The sequence below is a fragment of the Oryza sativa genome, chromosome 4, assembly GCF_034140825.1.
Source record: "Oryza sativa Japonica Group chromosome 4, ASM3414082v1".
Lineage (NCBI taxonomy): Eukaryota > Viridiplantae > Streptophyta > Magnoliopsida > Poales > Poaceae > Oryza > Oryza sativa.
In genome coordinates, this window is record NC_089038.1 from 17,705,424 (window position 1) to 17,714,394 (window position 8,971).

The 8,971-nt window shown below is 44.8% G+C and overlaps 1 long non-coding RNA gene across 1 annotated transcript; it reads right to left on the minus strand.

The window, feature by feature from the left end:
* Positions 1-204: 204 nt before the first annotated feature.
* On the minus strand, positions 205-3,035 carry LOC136355951 (uncharacterized). The gene is made up of 3 exons (XR_010740543.1): positions 2,716-3,035; positions 1,815-1,871; positions 205-495 (listed from the first exon to the last, which is right to left on the minus strand). It is a non-coding gene; the product is annotated as an uncharacterized lncRNA (long non-coding RNA).
* Positions 3,036-8,971: the final 5,936 nt, after the last annotated feature.

Sequence of the window (8,971 nt, forward strand, 5' to 3'; positions counted from 1 at the left end):
ACACATCAGGATGGAGGGAGCAGATGTCGATTCCATCACGTCAGTAGGATGGAGTATCCGCCGCCATATGCACGCGCGCTCGGCACCGTCGATGCCGACATATATAGGGGATGAAAGAAGAAGAAAGCAAGAGAAACAGAGAGGGGTGCGTGTCGACCCCCGTTTTTATAACAGGAATCACTCGTGTTAATAGTACCATTTCCCTGGATCAAGTAGTCTAGTACTCACGATTACATTGCTGAAATATCAAGTGCGCATACAATGATTGTCTAGCGCGAATTATTACATCATAGGCCCGCAGGCATAGTCTTAGAACATAGGACCGAACGGTCCGGAATACATTCAAAAGCAGAAATAGATAAGGCAACAGAATTTAGGTAGCGGCCACGCCATTGACACAAGCAACAACCGTAATTAAGACCTACGGAGCACCGTCATCATCAGCATCCTCCTGAAGATAAGCATAGGGATCTTCCTTGGGTCCATTGCCAACCTCTGATTACATTTTGTAATAGCAAGAGTGAGTACCAACCGTACTCAACAAGCCACCACGACAACAATGCATATGGTAGGGGTATTCAAAGAATGGTTATGGGTTTATTTGCGTAAAACAAGTTTTACAATTCTTTTCACAAGCCTAAGACCTAGCATAGACTAATGAAGTTTTAATTCCAGTGTTTATTACACAGCGACGGTTCTATTCACCATCCATTGTTTTCCCAAGGATGGCTTCCCGCCACTGGCCGTCATGGTTTTCTGGGGTCTACCCCTTCTCGCCTCTCGAGAAGTTGATCCACCAGCACAAAATCATCATGCATACCACATCCTAATCAGATTAAGAAATTAGAGTCTAGCAAAGTGTAATACATGTCAAATTGCTCAATAACCACAAGTACGGCTGTTCGAATAGATTTGGTTTACTCACACTGCAGTGGATGTACACTTTACCCGTACTCCACAACTGCCCAACACATGAGCCTCGTCCCAACACATGAGACGCGTCACTACAAAGCCTTTCAATAACCTCATATTGCCAGTACCCGCTCCATGAACTTACATCCTCATGCACTCTAGGCGTCATAAGTTTCTAGCAGTGAGAGCAGTTTCTGGCGCTTCCGGGAAGGGAAGAGTCACACGTGCATTAAGTTATAGTGAAGTTTAGGTTTACACATGGAAGTCCTACCGATGGCGACACCACTGTAGGCAGCCGCCGCTCGGAGTCCTACCAATGGCTGCCCCATCGTAGGCCCTCTGCCTCACACACATCAAGAAAACCACTATGTGGGGATACCGCCTCTGCTCGGCTATTTACTCCGCTAGGTCTATACCCACTCGAGAAGTACAGTTGTACGGGGGTCGTTTCATGCTTAACTTTATGGCTCGGTCCTTAATTGACCAGGGACGGCACTAGCCTTTTCCGGACTCCACCCAAGTCACATAGCCGCCCCAGTTGTTTAGTTTTATTTTTCTTTCCTTTTCACAAATCATGTCACCAATGTCATGGCAATATGGCGCTCATATCTCCACATGTTGCATCTCAACCACCTTCCCAAAGGTAGTTGCCCAAGCATAAAGCATTTTAATAAATATGAATATGCATGATTCTAAAGTAGCATGGCTAAGCATTTATCAAGTATTGAGTAAAGACACACGATATCATGGATTACAAGGATTGCATGGATCATCAATATCAAAGGCATGGCATATAACAAAGTAGGGCATTCACATATATCCATATAGCATGCAAATTTTATTTTAAATCCAAAATAAGTTCGCAATGGGTTCGACATGCTCAAGGATTAGTGATGACTTGCCTGGATCATAGTCTTGCTATCCCTGCTCCTCAGTCGACTCAACAATTCCCTCGGAATCTAAATTTACATGCGAAAGATTGGATTTGAATTCAATTAGAATTCAAATAAAATCACCAAAAAATGAGACAGTACAAAGTAAATTGAGAAAGTGGTCTAATCAGATAGATCTTGATTCGTATATGGTTTATTCTTAATCTAATCTTATCCCTAACCATCAGAGGTCGACAAGTGGGCCCATCCTCCTATTTCTTTTCTCAGTTTTATTTTACTAAAGGTAATGCGATTTTGCCACTGGCAGGTTGGTCCGACCCCTTGTTGACTGAGGTCAAGCCGGCCATTTAATCACCGGTGGGGTCCACATGTCATTAAGACATTTACTTAAAACCTCATTTAATTAGATTTCTAAGCATCCGGGCCCACATGTCATATATTCATAATAATGTCATTAAGTTGGGGATTACTGTGCACTAAAGAAGTGGGGTCCACATGTCATAATCTCTCTCTCTCGTTCCTTTCTTTTTCCCTGTCGTCTTCTACCTCTCTCTCACGGACGAACAGAGGAACGGCGTGCAGCGGTCCGTCGGCGGCGGCGGCGAGGCACGGCGGCCACCCGACGTGCGGCGTGACGGCGTTCGGCGGCACCGAGATCGCGAGAACAGCGGCGGTGCAATGGGTGTCGATTCAAGCGCAGACGACCTCGAGTTAACCATCTAGGGTTCTCACGGAGTATAGAAAAGCAAAAATCTAGCCGATGCTACATTGGAACAAGATCTCTCCATGGCGAGCTCGGCCGTGGCACGGTGGCGACCGGAGTCGGCACGGCTACGGCGGCGCACACCCCAAATCGAGGGGGCCGCTGGCTTCTGGGTGACTAGGCACTGCTCTAGGCGCGAGGGCTTACCACGAGATGGCGAGACGGCGGAGTTCGGTGGTGCGCGGCGCGGTGCGGCCGAAACAGGGGCGACTAGCGGTTGGCGACGCTCGCAGGTGTTCGACGTCCGGCACTCCTCGTCCAGCGGCTCCCGACTCTCCCCAACAGCAGCAACAGCAACGCGAGCACCTCCTCTCCACACCCCGCCACCCACACCGGCCGAGAAGCCCTGCGGCGGCGGCACAGCCCCGCTCACCAGGTGTTCGACACCCGGCGGGCGGCGTGATTTTGTTTCTCTTCTGTGGAGCAAGAGTTTTAGTGAGAGGAAGAGCAAATGGGAGGTTGGATTGGGATGAGAACGAGTTAGGAATGAGTTTATATAAGCGAGAGGGAGAGCGATTCCTTAATGGATAAGGGCAACCGATGTCACGGCTAATGTTTCGATCTCTCCCAGGTTTCGGTTCAATGTACTGGCTCGGCATGATTGCCTATGCTGTAGGGTTTTAGAAGAGGGAGTATTAACTGGGGAAGGAATGTTGCATTATCCAGCGGTCTCGGCTATGGGCGATGGGATGGCGACACGATGACGACATGATTGGCGGCGACGGGCAGTGGTAATGGCCGCCAATAGGGGGTGCAGCGCTATGCCCTACGGTGACGCGGGGCAACGTGGCGGCCGTGAACCCTCATCCTCGACGGTGACTCGCGATGGGACGGAATGACGCGGGCGCTCATGGCGGCGCAGCCTTTGCGCGGGATTTCGGTGGCTCGGTCGATGGCGGGCCCACGCGGCGTGCTGCGACGCGGTGCGGCGCATGAGTCGGGAAGGCAGGCGCGCGGCACAGAAGCGACCGGAGGGGGCGGTGTCGGGTGTTCGATCGGTTTAGACCCGAATCGAGCACCTGGCGCACAATGAACAGTAGTGACCCGAGAAATTCACAATTATTGCTTCCCATAGGTATTTTGTGTATAATTTTTAAATGGCTCATCTCCTATATTTCTCTAGTATATTTACCTACATCACAACACTACCATCCATTATTAATAATTAATATTATAACCCTCAATCTATGTTTCTTATATTTCCAATATTCAAGATTTTAGTCCTTATTTTTCCATAACCACACATTTGAGTTTGCCCCATATTTAGTTTGAAACAATATATGGGCAGCAAAGAAACAAATGACACCGGCATGATGCAATTTATTCAAAAGTTTTTAAAACTACACAATTTTGGGTTTCGAGTTTTTTTGGGCGAAATTTCAGTGTTACAGTGCGGGATGGATGTAGAAAGCGAGAGGGAGAGGGGGGAGGGGGTGTGAGTCGAATAAGGTCAAGGGACGGATGGAGTGGATAAGGAAAGGGTTGAGTGGCTTGACTCAGTCGGCTCGATACTTAATTATGAGCGAGTTTTAATTTTTTAAAAAACCGGCACCTATAATATATTATATGTGTCGGGTTTTTTATTACCAGTACATATAGCGTGGTAACCTTATATAAACCGGTTTTTATTAAGAACCGTTAAATAGGTCCGCGTTTTTGGACCGGAAAATTACTATGGTGCCAGTTGTAGATTTTTCGGCACTAGTGCCGTTCCTATTTTACTTTTTTTTAGTATTGACACATGTAAAACAATTCAGTACGAAGACAAAGACCACACGTTGCTGCAGTCTGCACTAGCACTTATATTTCATGCACCCATGCAAATACTCCCATCAGTTGTTGACGCTGCCCTCTAGGTGAGCTGTTTATGGCCAACCAAACCACGAATAATTGATAAGGGCATCCAGGATGTGATCCAAAGTAGTCCTCATACCACTCTATATGAGGATTGGGATCAGGTGCAGCCACTATAGTGACTGTAACTTTGGCAGTAGCCACTGATCCACCATCCAGTTGGCAATAAACGTCCAGGATTAATTGTCTCTCCTCCCTCCTTTTTAGCTGTTTGAAAATGAAATGTTCTCTCTTTTTTTTTATCTCAAAACTTCCTAAAGTTTAAGAGAAATAAAAAATATAGTTTATATAGAAAATGCACCCATACATCCATTGATAACATGTAAAGGAAATCAATACGTTTAGAGTTTCTTAATTGAATAGAGCATGAGCTAAAAGCCCTTCTTTTAAACATCAAAATATGAGCTCTACTTAAAACCCTTCAAATAGATCACAAACTTCTTTTAAACATCTAAATAAATAGTATTAAGCTTCTTCTCAAATGAAAAATAAGCATGCAAGTATTTCATGTTCAAATTTCTAAAGTAGGAAGAATACACAATTAAATCCTAAACGTTCGTTATGAGATGGATGGTTGGATCAGTGGCTACTGCCAAAGTTGTAGTCCCTATACTGACTGCACCTGATTAAATTACATTGTGAGAGAGGGGGCGGTCACTATATCTTTGCCATTGTGAGAGAGGGGGCATTAGAAAGTGATTAAAGACTACCATATAGATTAAAGTACACTATCTCTTTCCTCTTCCTTCTCTCTCCCTAAGAGAACCACAACAATTGTATTGTGATTTTTTAGAATGTGGGCCCCAGCAGCCTACCTTAAAATTAATTCCTATTTTATACACGTGAAGATTAGAATATCAAGAGGACGTGACTCCCGCTCGGGCGTCCGATGGGAGGATGTTAAAATCGGGCGCTGATGTTAGTATGACATCAGCGTCCGATTTACGTGCAAAACTATTTTAAACTGATTATTATTTTAAATTACTTATCCAAATCATGATCCGATTGCACCATTAAATTTATTGCAATTAAATCTTCAAAACAAGACCACACATGGATATATTCCGACGAAAAAAATAGCTTATTATTGAATTATTTTTAAATGTTGCACGATGTTCCACCAGATATATTGGAATTGTTTCACTAAGTAGATCGAAAATGTTTCGCTCGTTTAAATCGGGTGTTGTTTCACCTCATATAAAAACAATGTTTCAGCAAATAGCGAAAGAATGTTTCAGTTCACTGCAGCATAAGATCTATACAGAGTGAAACATTTTTAGTGGAAAAAAAAATAAACCAAATTCCCTTAATAGAGAGTTTCCAAAATATGTGGGTTTTTTGTTGAAAAAGAGTATTTTAATTCACTGCAACATTAGATCTATAAATAGTGAAACATTGTAAGTACACTAGGTGAAACATCTTTTGCGAAAAAAGGGAGGGAGAAGTGGGTGGGCCCAACAGGTGCGCACGTGGGGGAAAATATCATAGATGGGTTAGGCTAAAATCTAGTCGGGCTTGCTATTGGGCCTAGCCCAAAAATAGGTTGCTTACTATATGGGCCTTAACAGGCCATATGGAATCTCATGACGTTTTTTAGGCTACATATGACGAATATGAGCGTCACAAAGTTATGACAACAGAAGGATCGTCACTAGATTAATGACGAAAAAATAAGGTTTCGTCATAGAACGCCATTAGAGACGCATGATAGGTGACGAATGAATTTTCGTCACGTGAGAGTCACAAATTACGAAACGTGACGAAATTTTATGTGTTTGTGACCTAAATGAAACGTCACCTATCATAAGATCTCTTGTAGTGAGGGGTGCGCGGGGGGAGCGCCCGATCCAGCTCTCCCCGCGCCGGTCGCCCGAGTTAAAGTATTTTCGATATCAAGAGGCCACTTGTGTGGACTACTTAGTCTATATACATTCATCATACCCTAATAAGTAGCGGAGACTTATTAGCCACATAGTCCCAAGCTGAACAACCAAAAGCTGAGTATGCAGTACCCCATACAAGATTTGGAGTTGGCTATAATGAAAAGGGCAACACCGTCCGGTGAAGATTGTCTAGTATAGTATGGATGCATGCGTACAATATACACGGAATGGAAGGCATCGGAGAATTTACCTTTAGATCAGATGGCATCAGATACAGTCTCTGCGTGTTCTGTCACCGAGCCTCTTCCGTTCTCCTATAACAGTCGACGATGCATGGAGGTTCTTAAGTCTACCGAGAGTATTAGATCAAGTATGTACATCTTTCATTCTCGGGGAAATGGTCGATCAGTATGAACCATTGGTGCCGCATATACATAACTGAGCTGATTTCGGATACGTTGGAAATTCCGTTCGCCAAGGTGTCCTAGTGCACCTTCTGCTTCTGCTTCTGTGCACGAAATAGCAATCTCGCGTAAAACCACTTTGACCATAACAGAAAATCTATGATTTTTGTTTGGCAAAATTTGATTCCGGACTCAAATTAAGTATGTGATCTATGCTCCTGGAAATCGGAAAAAACGTGACATAACTCAAGGAAAAAATATAAAAAATTATAGTTACGTAGAGTAGGCGGCAACCTTTATTTTATCTTTTCAGTGTCAACTGGAGAAAGAAACAGCTATAGCGGAGATAGTGACAGCTATACACTACTGCATAAACGATTTTCGCAGATAAGTCCTAGTCTAAAACCTACCGGCAAGACATCATCCGCCTCCGATAGTGTTGTACAGGGAGGGAGACAAAGCATATATAAAAATCAATTTTTGTAGGTGGACTCTTAACAGGCCCGTATGTGAAAATAAATCAATTTTTCAGACAAGCCTTTTAACAGGCCCATTTGTGAAAATAAGCCTATTTTAGTAGGCAATCTTATTTTCGTAAGCGGGCTTGTTATGTTAGGAGGCTGCTCCCCCCTCCCCCTCTTCTTTTCTCTCATCTCTTTAAAAAATCTAGCTCTCGTATCAGTCCACACTCTCCTTGTCCTCTCTCCTCTCTCCTCATTTCCTCTACGTTGGTCCCATTTCTCAACCCCTCCTCCACTTCCCATCCACCAAAGCAATAGCTGCAGCAGCGACTAAGGTGGGGAAGGGAGCTGCCGCGATGACACCAAGCCTAGAGCCAACAGATGGGGCAGCGACGATCATGGTGGCTCCGTCCCGAGCCCTGGGAGGAGTGGATCCGCCTCCGCTGAACATGGGAAAATCGAGGCCTCAGCTGTGACGACGTTGACGTCGATGACTGTGGCGGCTAGGGTGCCGACGACACCAAGCCGCGTGAGGGTGGATCCGGCCACCCTAGCTTCGGGAGCGGTGGATCTGCCTACGCCAGCCTCGGGAGCAGTGGTGCCTCGGCGATGGCGGCAACACCGGCTAGGGTGAAAGAGACGACAGTGGCAACCCGCGCGACGGCGGAAACGTTGCCCCAGGCCAAAGAGGTGGATCTATCACCCACGGCCCCAGTAGAGGTGCTGTTTGCGGCGTCGACATTGTTGATGGCGGATGGGAGCTAGGGTTTTGGTTCTGGGGATTTTTAGTTTTTTCATGAATCGTTGTTTTTGCATGTGGTGGGCCAGCATAAATGACTGCCTGTGAAAAGTGACTTTCGCACACTAGTGTGCAGCCCGCTTGAAAAAGGGCATTTTTTACATACATCTTGTGGGAGATGGGGCCACCCAACCGGTTGCGAATGTAAATTTGGATCATCTGAAAGGATTCTTTCTGGACTAGTGATAGCCAGAGATTGAAAATTCTAGCTCGAGGGTTAAACTTGTCTTTTTCATATGGTTTCTCCCTCCATTTGTTTCGAAAATGATAAAATAGTAGTTACAGTATCTTCAGGGAAATTATCATTTTTTTAAGTATCTTTAAAGCGTATCATGTTTTTACACTGTTGGTATCAAATCAGAAGGCTTGTATATATCTAGCATTATGGTGTCCTCTAGGAAATTACCAATTTTTAGAGTGGCCTCAGACCGTATGATGCTTTCAGAGTAGCATATATATATGTAGCATTTTGCAAGACACAGTAGCTATATATAAGCAGAGAACACCAAGCACACGATACAAGCTTAATTCGGAGGTTGTTGCCTGCTGGCTAGACAATGAAACCACCACAAGAATGCAAGTGCGTACTCGGAATAGGAGGCGTGTGGGAGTCAACTCACACACCGTCAGATCGTGACTGTATGCCTGCTCATGCTGAGGCAACTTTCCTCCTGGGACTATTAGGGCCTCAAACAGTGTAAACCAGCCACTCGTATGGACCGTGTTGCAGCGTGGATGTAACCGGAGCAATCACCTGGAGAAGAACCACATGTCATCTGGATATATCCTGGAGCTCCGCTCAACATTCAGCAGGCATGCACGACATATGGTTAGAAAACATGGAAAAGAATGGACAGTACACGTATCCTAGATATATAATAGCCTCGTATATTCGCTTATTCTTTTTATTAAGAGAACACAGCAAGGGAGGCCCCCGCTGTTTGAATAATTTTATTAAAGAAAACAAGAACAAAGTTACAACAGATTAATCTAACTTATGAT